This window comes from Typopeltis vanoorti, chromosome 10 (genome assembly GCF_054136105.1).
Source record: "Typopeltis vanoorti isolate ZY-2024b chromosome 10, IOZ_Tvanoo_1.0, whole genome shotgun sequence".
Classification (NCBI taxonomy): Eukaryota; Metazoa; Arthropoda; class Arachnida; order Uropygi; family Thelyphonidae; genus Typopeltis; species Typopeltis vanoorti.
The window spans coordinates 108,885,666-108,897,682 of NC_143558.1; positions in this window are offsets into that span (position 1 = coordinate 108,885,666).

Sequence of the window (12,017 nt, forward strand, 5' to 3'; positions counted from 1 at the left end):
CAAACTGAAATCCCGCATCCAGCAAACTACAAAGGATGTATACAACGCCCAAAAAACAGAATATCTGCTCACTAATCTACAAAAACCAGTAGCTCCAACTCCTCAACCCTCCAAAACACTATACAAACCAATTGCCGCAACCAGAAGCCCCGATCGAAGCAAACCTAAATCGGCAGACAAAGTCCTACGCAGATGTAGTCCGCTCAACAAAGACCATTCAGGAGCAATAAAACCCAAATTTAGCAGTCGTCATCACAAACTCCTTTACAAATATGCTGCAAGACTTCAGCAAATCTAACCCCACATCGGACTCCAGAAAAAGATTTCTACAAGAAACCCAATCCATCCTAGCAACTCTCATAAATGCATAAAAATAAAAGCACTCCAGCTTCCCTAGAGATCATCGCTTGGAATGCTAACAGACTTAGAAACAAGATTCTGGAACTCCAAGAGTTTGCACAAATATACAACCCAGACATCATCTTAATAAACGAATCCCATTTAAGACCAGCAGACAACCCCAAAGTTAGAGGATACCTCCTCCACAGAAATGACAGAATAAACTACAGAGGAGGAGGCACCGCCATTTTCATAAAAAACCACATCGATCACCACTCTGTAACCAGCCCTTCAACCAAAAATCTAGAGCTCACAGGAATAGTAGTACCCACTACCTCAGCTGGGAAACTTTATGCAGCTTACAACCCTCCATCAATGAATCTACTACAGTCAGATCTAGATGCTATCCTAGGAAATAAAGAACAAGTCATCATTGCCGGTGATCTAAACGCGAAACACCTGGCATGGAACAGGAAAATTACCAACAGAAACGGCTCGTACTCTTCAGCTACTCCAGTTCAAATTATGCAGTGGTAGCAGGCCCTGCAGAACCAACACATCATAGTACGTATGGCACAGCCGACATACTTGACATTGCCATATTACAAAATATTAAGCTACAGTATAGCCTAGACTCTTTAAATGAGCTGACATCCGATCACAATCCAATCCTGCTCCAGCTGGGAAAACAAGAACAACTGCTGCCTCCTCCCCACTCCCTCATCTCATGGAAAAACTAACAGAAGTACTATCAGAACACATTGGACCTGTCCCTCACATCAGATCCATAAAACAGATTGAAAATGCAGTCAGAAACCTGACCCAGCAGATCAACACAGCCATAAAGGTTCTCACCTCTACCAAAGCTACTCTTAAGCCAAACCGACTACACCAGAAGACATCATGGATTTAATTAGGAACAAAGCAAGGAAAAGGTACCACAACACCCATGCACCTCAGAACAAAAAGATCCTCAATAAACTGAACAATGAAGTTAGAGAAGCACTTAAAGCTCACAGGAACGAAACATGGGAAGCCAAATTAGCCTCTGTATCACCCGGCAAACACTCCATCTGGAACATATTAAGAAGTCTCAGAAACAAAAACAAATCTCTTCCCCCACTCAAGTCAGACATGGGACTAGTACACACAGATGCAGAAAAAGCTGAAGAAATAGCAAAGGACCTAGAAAAACAGTGTAGCCCTACATACGACAACTTGGACTTCAAGCATGTCTATAAAATCCACCTCCATGTCAAACATGCACTGAAAGTCACCGATACCTGCAACAACATACCTCCAAACACCTCACCAGTGGAAATCTATGAAGTTCTAAAGAATAAAAAAGCCCCTGGCCCGGATGGCATATCAAATAGAATAATTAAACTGCTGCCCCGAAGAGCTGTAGTATATCTCACCACCATAATCAACACCATGTTCCGATTTAACTATTTCCCCAGCTATTGGAAAGTCGCAGATGTGGTCCCAGTGCATAAACCAGGTAAAGATCCACACCTGCCTGAAAGCTATCGACCCATCAGTCTAATCTCAAACTTAGGCAAAATTGCTGAAAAAATCATCCTCTCTAAACTCCAAGCCCCAGTAAATGAGTTAAATATCCTTCCTAAAGAACAATTTGACTTTAGACAATATCACAGTACTACTCAACAAATTCACAGGATAATTGAGTACATCACCACTGGTTACAATTGGCACCAGTACACTGGAGCAGTCTTCCTTGACATAGCGAAAGCTTTTGACAAGATATGGCACTTGGGATTACTACACAAACTCATTTCAGCAGGCATACCATCAAGTATCGTCCACCTAATTAAATCATACCTCCAGGACAGACACAAGTCAAAATAAACGGAACAGTTTCAAGCCAGCGATGAATCTCTGCGGGAGTTCCCCAAGGTTCCCTACTGGCACCGATCTTGTTCTCGATATATATGGCAGACATCCCACACAACCCAATGTCATCCATCTTAGCACTTTATGCAGATGACACAGCAGTACTTGCCAGATCTCTATGACCACATCTTGTCACTAAAAAACTGCAAGAAAACCTGCTACAACTAGAACAATGGTTCTCCAAATGGAGATTACAAGTGAATCCCCCAAAAGAGTGTAGCGATATTTTTCACCAGAAGATTGGCAACTCCCATGGGGGAACCTTTATCTATTCAACACCAAAATCCCCTTGCAGACTGAAACAAAATATCTTGGAGTAATTCTAGACAAAAGATTAACGTTCAACCCACACATCAAAGCCTTATGTGCGAAAGTATCTAAAACCATTGCACAACTTTACCCTCTAATAAACAGAAAAAGCAAACTAAATACAAGAATCAAAGTGCTCCTCTACCTGCTGACGATCCACCCCATAGTGACATATGCATCTCCAGCTTAGAGCCACACATCCAACACCAACATCCTCAGGCTACAGAAAGTGCAAAATAGGTGTTTACACATGATGTTGGATGCGCCGTGGTTTGTAAGGAACGTCCAACTGCATAGAGATACAAACATCCCTTACATCTACTCCTTCCTACTAACTACAGCAGAAAACAAATACAAGAGGCCAAAAGTCAACCTGAATACTTGCAACAGTGACTAATCTCTGTGCCTCCCCCACCCAGGATGAGCTCTCAGCTCATAAATCTTTCCTTCAATTCATCCTCCCTATCAGACAACGGGGAATAAAAGCATCTCGCTTCACCCTTCTGGCCAATGATGTTATGTATCGGAGCTTTTTTCTTTATCAGAACGGACCATTCAGGGATAGGAGAGCATTTTAGTATAGCACAGGCAGACGAGGAAAATACAGAGTAGCAGAAAAGGATTGCTGTAACTGTAGCTATTAAATTACCGGGAAAGTATTAGGCAACTGAGAATAATTCTAGAAGTTAAAGAATTACTGCATGTTCCATTAGTTTCATGGAACTTTAACAGAGTGCTGAATTAATCAAATAGTGTTAAGGAAGGAATGAGCATTTTCCTTTATCCAAATACGTCCATACATGAAAAGTGCAACCATTAAAAGTTCAGTTATCATTGAGAAGATTTATTCTAATTAGTGCTGCCATAGTGTGCGAAATAAATACAGTTATTAAGTGTGCCCATAGTGAAATTGATAAGCAATGGATTTACTCCATAAGAACTGTCCATTTATGTGTTACTTCAATGCAGAAATATATGTGTGATTCCTCCTGTTATTCCCCACATTAACTTAACGTTTTTTTTGCTGAAATCAGCCGGAGTAAGAAGTATGAAAGTGAATACTTGGGAAGAAGTTGTTGCCACCATTAATGTATTGAGATTTTGTTGACTGTGTGATAATAGTAAAAATTATTAAGAGATTTTGTGATATTGAACTCTATTAGAAGTTAATTCAATGTTGTGAAAGCTGTAAGTTTGACAGCAGAGTGATCATAGATTGAATCTATAAGATGTTGTGACCTGTATGCTAAGATATTTATATTATTTTCTTGTCAGAGTTGAGCTTAGGTGTATATTATATGACCCTGAATTAAATGTTTTGTTTTATTGATTTTAAATTTGTGTTTGCCTGAATCTTGTTTATTGCACTGTTCATAAAATTATCGGACCTAGCGGGAGCCTTAAAATTAAGAGATAAACTCGGCATGTATAAGAAATAAAGTTACTATAAAAAAAATTAGTTATTGGTTGGTTCCACTATATTCCAATATACTAATCTAGATATAGAGTGGCTCAGCCTAAAAATATAAATTTCTCTATATTAAAATTGGTAATCAACCAGTGACTAATTACTTGTTTAAAAACTAAGTTAAAGCAAGATGGCAGATTGAATACAAGGAAGAAGTACGATCCAACAATGGAATTTGCTGTGATTGCAGTGAACGCCTTAAGCATAGTTGGTAGACATATTATTGGACAATAGTTACTTGGGTCCGCACCCTTGTCTATCATGAAGAGAGAAGTACGCCCATAGATCATCCAGTCTTCCACTGAGCCTGACTGCAACAAATAATTAAATTGTTCTGCCATTCGTCCATGTAGACTGGTTAGATGCTTTAACCAAAATCCATGCAGTTCATCTTTGCAGGTGCACACCAGTTTTTTTTTTTATTATTCTAGCTTGTACACTGACCATTTCTTTAGTGACAATGCCATTTTGCATTTGTTTTTGTTTCATTTTTGATTCTATTTCCTTAATCCAGAATGCATCTTTATTATGTTCAATAGGATTATCCCAGACTGACTTCCAAAATTTGAGTCTTTCTTCTGTTTCTGGTGAATGATTGTTTGCATTTATATTTCTATGGAGCGACTGAAAGAATTGACGTTGGTTCAGTTGAAATTGCATATTTTGTACATGTTGGTTTATCCTTGCTTCATATCTTTTAATTTTCTGTGCAATCCCTATAATTCTTTGTTTTAGCTCTTCGGTAACTTCAGCATTTGTTTTGTTGGCCATATTATATGTGTTAATCAGTTTGTTTTTGATGTTATTATTTTTCAGCTGTCCCTCTTTAAGTTCGTCAGATCAGCTCGGAGTTTGTTGAATTTTCGTTCCATCTGGATATTCCATAATGCAGATTGTTTCATCCTCAGCTTTTGCTCTTGTGGTTTGCAACCAAGCTTTACTATAATGATATAGGCTGTGCTGTATAGGAGCTGATTTGTTTCCATTATACTGTCAGTTGTGATGGATTTTATCACAGCATTTGCATCTAACAAGAGATGCTTTAGCTTAAATTTATGTAAAGCTTTTAATGTTGGGTCTTATACAGTCATTTATGGAGTTCATATGTTCCAATATCCCTGACTTCATTTTACACTTTACTTCTGTCAAAACATTTTGAGATATGTCGTCAGCTTAATACTTACATAGTTGAATTCCAAAGTTAGATATAGCTACTTTTTGATGATTTGCTGTTACCAGAGGTGTTGGTTTCTTACGTAACTCTTGCAGCTCAACTTCAGTAAGTACTTTGTTACGAAAAATGAAATTCTTTTGGTCCATAAGTCTTTGTTCTGTTATTACAGATTCTGGGAATTTTTGTTTCCATATTGAATGCATATGCTTTCTAAAACCCTGTTTTTCTTATGTTGATCTACAAAACCTTTACATAACTTCCCTGTTTTTTCTACAGTCCATTTCTTACATTTGGTTTCTTCCAGTTGCTTTTCAGCTTCCTGCTCAGGTGGCCCAGCAAGGAAAGCTGGGTCCTCCATCCCAATTGTCTCCTATTGCACAGGATCCACAACATCTGAAGCAGTTCTTGATAACCCGGGAGTCGACTGATCCGGTATGGATTTTTGTTTGCTTTTCACCATTAAGATGGGGGATGGAACACTGTTAGTCTGGCTCCTCAGTTGAGACCTGTCTGTCAAGGGAGGCTCTACTGGTACCCCCAGTACAGCTCAACATCATTGAAGCATGCAAGTCCCACCTCCATGACAAGACCGTGTTTCTCGGGGGATTATCATCATTATTATTATCTGCGGGCATCGACGTGGAGTCAGAAGATCCCTTCGGGAGACCCTGTATTCACACACTAGCCATTATTCATACTTCTCCTTAAACTCATTTACTTCACAACCACCGTACTTAATGCATTCCATGCATTCACTACCCTCCAAGCAAAAAATCTAGTCTTTAACCCTTGTAAACCACCTCTTACAATTTCCAATATTTACCCCTCATTTTCTCCCCTCCTGCACCCTTCTGAAAGAATTCATCAGTGTCAGTTCAAAAAAATCCGGAATATGGCTGCCAAAAGCTAAAAACTAGGAACAATATCATCAAGAAGCTTGTGTGTTCAGGTTAGGAGGCAGGAGCCAACACTTTGAAAATTGCCGTCCATGCCCTTGTGTACTGTTGTGGAGAATACTGTGCTTCAGTGTATTCTAGTCGTCATGACAGCAAGGTCGAAGTGCAACTTAACGATACCATGAGAATCATCATGGGTTGCATAACATCTAGGACTGTAGAGTGGCTACCGGCACTCTCGAACATCTTACCACCAGACATAAGGAGGAATGCTGCCGCTAACAGAGAGTGGATAAAATGTATGGAAAATAACTTACCCATTTATGAGAACTTCCAAAATCTACCACCTATTCGCTTAAAACCCCGTGACCGATCTGGAAAAATTTATTTATTCGTGTGGGGTTCTCCCCTGTTCCTCGACTGTCCCTTAGGACTGGTTGAGCCCTCCTAACGAGGGATTAAGTACTATATCCTATAACTGTAGCCTGTGTGTACACGTGGCCGGTTTGCTTGCTTGCTGGATGAAAAACCACAGATAAACTGAGGGAAAAACCCTGCTGTCCATGCCCAAGACCGGCTAACTTGGCTATGGCTGAGAAAGATCCTCAAGCTCCTCACGTGTTCGACGGGAATCGAACCTAGGACACGCCTTCCCCAGGCATATGGTTGCTAAGATCATAGCCACCATGCTAACATCTGGAAAAATCAGCAACCAGATACATATTCTCCTGAAATTGAATGGAAGATTCGCTGGCTTACTTCAACAATAAAAAAACGGATACCTCTTTACAGACCCCTACAATAGAAGCCCTGGCTTTGACCTGCCCAGACAGCATGGGAGCACACTCAACTGCCTGAGGACAGGTTATGTCAGATCTGCTACCAAGAAGTGCAAGTTGGGCCTGCGTCAATCCCCAACATGTGACTGTGGTGCTGATCAACACACCGTCAATCATATTATTCAGGACTGCCAACTGCAGAGTTTTCATAGCACATTGACAGACGTGTTCTAGGCTACCCTGGACGCAATTCAATGGATTAGAGACAATTTGAACTTAAATTTGTGAATTCTAACATATAGTTTTAGTATATACTGAAACTACACACACACACACACACACACACATTCACGTTTTCTATTTTTATCTTTCTGTTTGTACAAACCCAACTCATACGAAATATGTGTATGTATAATGTTAGTCCTATAAAACTCCTTTAATAATTTATATGCTTCTATCATATCTCTATTTTACGACTATCAGCTAGTTTTTGGAGGCCCACAGATATTAATCTATTCTCATATGAAGCATTCCACATACCTACCACAATCTTTGTCACTTGTCTCATCCTTCATCATCATCACCATGGAATCCAGGCAAATAGGTCTGTCCACAGGAGTACAGATGTCGCAGTTTTAACGCCTTACAAAATTCAACAATAACTACCATTATCCTTGTTGCCAGTGTGTTCTTCAACAATCATGCAAATTGGTGTGCTGTTTTGGCCACCTTTGCAATATGCTCTCTGAACTTGAATTTTCTGTCCAAAATGACCTGCAAGTCCCTTTCCTCGTCAACTTCTTGTAGATCAATTTCATCAATATATTAAATAGTATGTGATGTTATCCTCCGAATGTATATAATCTTATACTTCTAACGTTAAACTGGCAGGCATTTACATTTGCCCATATGCAAGCATGTTTAAGTCATCCTCCAAGATCTCTACATCACCTTCATTGACTATGGCTTTTCCCAGTTTCCATCAGCAAACACGTTGATATTTCCCATAAGATTGTTAACAATATCTGTAGTGCACAAATAAAACAAAAGAGGAACAAGTACTCAGTCATGAGTTACACTAATTACCTGCTTTCTCCTGGACTCAACTTCATAAATCACTCTTTGATATCTGTCAATCAGCTGCCCTATAATTCAAATCGCTGGATCCAGATTCATTCCCATTTGCTCCTATTTATGCAACAGAATTCCATATGGAATCCTTTCAAATGCCTTTGCAAAATCCAGCACTATCACTGAGTAAGCAATGCTATCATCATCCCTATGTCTGAGGTACTTCAGAAAAAATAACCAGCCTTAAAGAAATACAGTAGAAGCATAGCTCAGTAGAAATGGTGTTTGCACTCTACGGCGCTTGACCGCACGACGAAAGGTGTTCGAATCTAGTCGCCGACTGGAGGAACTTTTTCCAATCCTTTTCTCGATCGGTTCCCGAGTTAGTGAATCTCTGACACGGGCTAGCGGGTTTTTTCTCCCGGAAACTTGGGTCGTCGAACCCATACTATTTTCAGACGTTAAAAATATTGTGTTAGGGTTACGCACCACCAGATGGTGGCACTTGCTAGCCGCCTTCTTCACTGCGTACCGATTATTTAGTGATAGCCTTGGGCCAGCTATCTCTGATTTGCTACCAGTGGAAATTGAACTGCCCACTCAGTCAAAAGTTTGATAGGGCTAAACGGCTTCACCTACTCCCTATAAATCGGGAACAAAAAGGTGTTAGCTGATTTTTTTTTAGAACTCCACAGTTGCTTTATTACAGAAAGTAAATAAATTTCTAAGGAAGATTTTCTTCTCAGACAACTGAGTTACCTCTTATAAAGTATCATATTTCTCTCCACCCAGTTCTAAATTCTCATTTCACCAACTTCTACAAAACCTTATGTACCACTCCTGATCTACTGATTGGTCTATAATTTGCTACTTCTGTCTTGGCGCCACATTTATGCAGTATATTTTCCACTCTATTGGAACCTTATCAGAACTGAGGCTTAAATTAAACAGCTTAGGGGAGGTGGTAATTCTTTTGCATATTCTCGTAACACATGGGCCGCTATGCATCTGACCCAATGGCAGTGTTCGCATTAGATTCTGCAATATCCTCAGCACCTCTATTTCTTCCATCTTGCTTCTCCTATCAGTCCGTGACACACGTGCATTGAAATATCACAAACAAAATAGTACACTTTTTCAAAATCATCACTTAACTATTCGATTTGCTTTAGTTCCTTCTCCACTATCATTACTTATTAAAGTCATCCTTCCATAGCATTCCTCATTTTACTTGCAACATAGCGAAAGAACCACTTAGGATTGCTTTTGGACAATTACCTTCCTCTCATAATTACCTTTGGCCTTTCTTACTAAACAGATCACCCTCCTTGTCTGTCCTTTTACTTCTCATTGACATGCTGATTACATTTTCTTTATACATTCTCCACAACCTGTTCTTTATCTGCAGCTCCTTATCAAATACAGTCTGATAATGCTTTCATTATACACTTCTTGACAATCTCCCATGCACAATCAGCATGTTTCCACTCCAGAGTTTTATGCTATTGCACTGTAGAAAGCTGACTTCTGAGCTTTTCACAGTCAACAGCTTTGTACAGTGCAATAGCATTGTACAAAGCTGTTAAAATTCTGCACGTCTAGCAATTACCCAGGTAAAAACCACACGAACCCTTTCCTCAGCCTTTCTTTGAGCCTCCGTGTCGAAAATGGTTTTGGATATATTTTCTAATGCTATTACTAGAACCGGCACTCTCAAATCTTTTGTGCCCTCCATTACATGCTGTCTCAGGTAATCATCTCTTAACTGTATAAACTCCATTTCCTTCTTTCCATGTGACCATTCCTTCTCCCAATTTATCTCCCCTTAGTTAAATCCTCCATAATAATTACACCTGCATTCATCATTCAAATGTGCCAATGCGTACTATCTACATTCTCCCTTATAACCACTGGATTTTAGCATGAACCAATTATATATTTCATCCTGTTGTTTCTATCACACGCTAACTAGCCTCAAATGAACTGCTCTCTGTGTGCTTAACCTACTGATGCACTTCTACTCTTTTTGACTTCAATTTTTCTGCTAAAAATATGAAGAGAATTAGACCATTCTCTGTAGAGTTTACTTTTTCACACATTCACAGAGAGAATTCAGTCGTCGAATACTCTCTGTGAGTATTCGACGTGTGAGTATACAGACAGTCAGACAGTCGCTCTATCACCTGCCTTCCTAACAAATCTCATTTTTCTATTTTTGACCAATTGTAGCTCCCTAATAGATGTTCTATTGATATGCTATAGAGTAAATAGATGTTCTAAATACCATGCACGCAATCCGTTTAAGTGGAAAGCACCACTCTTAAAAAATTCCTTCCTTTTATCAAACTCATCCCAGACATTCTGGAATTGAATATTCAGTTTTATTTCTTTACCAAAGTTTTTACACAACTTCATGTCATACCATTCAAAATAATCGTTCTTCAGTTAAAATCATCACTCTCAAATCTTGGTAGCACGCTCGTGATCTTCCCACTATCGCTCTTTGCATTCACTGCTATAATAAAGTCTTTGAAATTCTGTCTTACAGAAAATCTTTCGCTGCATACATAATTTGTTACCACTGCTACAATAATCTTTCTCACTCTATCCTTCTGAAACTTCACAGCCACAATTATGTCTCTCATCTTTGATCCTGTATAACATGCTTTAACGACTCTACCATCTTCATGTCCGTTCATGTCTAGTATATCTCTTAATTGTAATTACGATTATTAGCTTCACATCGCATCGCAGTGTGCATCTCTCTTGGATTAGTTTTTGGACTTTAGATCGCGATTCAACATTTCATAAACTCTCAAGCCTTTGGATAAAGGTAAGTAATTGGTGAGTTTCACTTTGTTTCTTTCTTTCTCGCTTTCCTTACTTTAATCATTTCCAATAAAACAGGAGCGAATGACAGAGCTGAAGTTAGAGCACCTTGAGTATGATCAGGTGCCAAATATTTATGAGCAGACTATTATTGTCCTGGAGAAGACATTGCTGTACCATTTCCAAAAGGCAGCGCTTATTCTTCTACTGATATGCCCAACATCAAGCCAACAAAAGAACAGGAACAGACTACTAATGAAGCTGGCACAGATGTAAAATGTTTCCTCCAATTCGGCCGCAAAAAATAGGTCCAAAGAAACAACTAATGAAAATGCAAAAATACCCATGGATACAGAAACCAACAAAAAGGAAAGAAAACCGACGGTCGGACTGCGAGACAAGGTACAATGGACTGTATTAGCTTCAGATTTAAAAATCCGTAAAATCCGAGTTCAGAAGGGATCACCAACGAAGTTGTCTGGATTAAACCACAGACACTTGCTGACTATCACGCAATCACCGAATTAATGGACTAAAAAGTCCCATAACATACCTTCTCCTTAAAACGGGAAAAAGAAAAAATCTTTCAGGTGATGCCGAATCAGTAACAACCGACTTCCAGAATCGCAGAATACAATCCGTCAAAGTTATTTGCATGCTGAGACCAGACAAACGGCGAGTGTCACGTGCTTGTCAAAATCAGTAAAGAGCAGTCCGAAATCTTCGTCTTCACGACTGTTTTCGACGTAGTCATCAAGCCAGAATCTCTACACTGAAGGGTAACCAATGGCAAATGACACCGATGCAAAAAATTTGGCGATTCATAGCTGTAAGGAACAGTTTCGTTACCTCAAGTGCAGAAAAAATCTCGCAATGACTACACGATATAAACCGAGAACCTAACCGGGAAAATTCGCCACCTGCGATGGATCACACCCTGCCAACTACAAAAGGTGTAGAGAATACATGTACAAGAAACTAGAAAAATAACCCATGGCCAACCTGACAACAAGACAGATAAAAAAAAAAAAATTAAAAACCACTACCGAATCCAACCCCGAAAAATTCGAAGATGCACCAAAATCTGCATAGCCACACGCCTCATGCGCTGAAATGGTGGAATCTATAAAAGCAGCAAAGCTGGATCCTCATCAACTCAAACGGTCCGATAAAACTTCCAAAGTTGCAGCCATTGTGACAGACATGCCTACTTGTCATTATGTGTAAATCCAATCCCC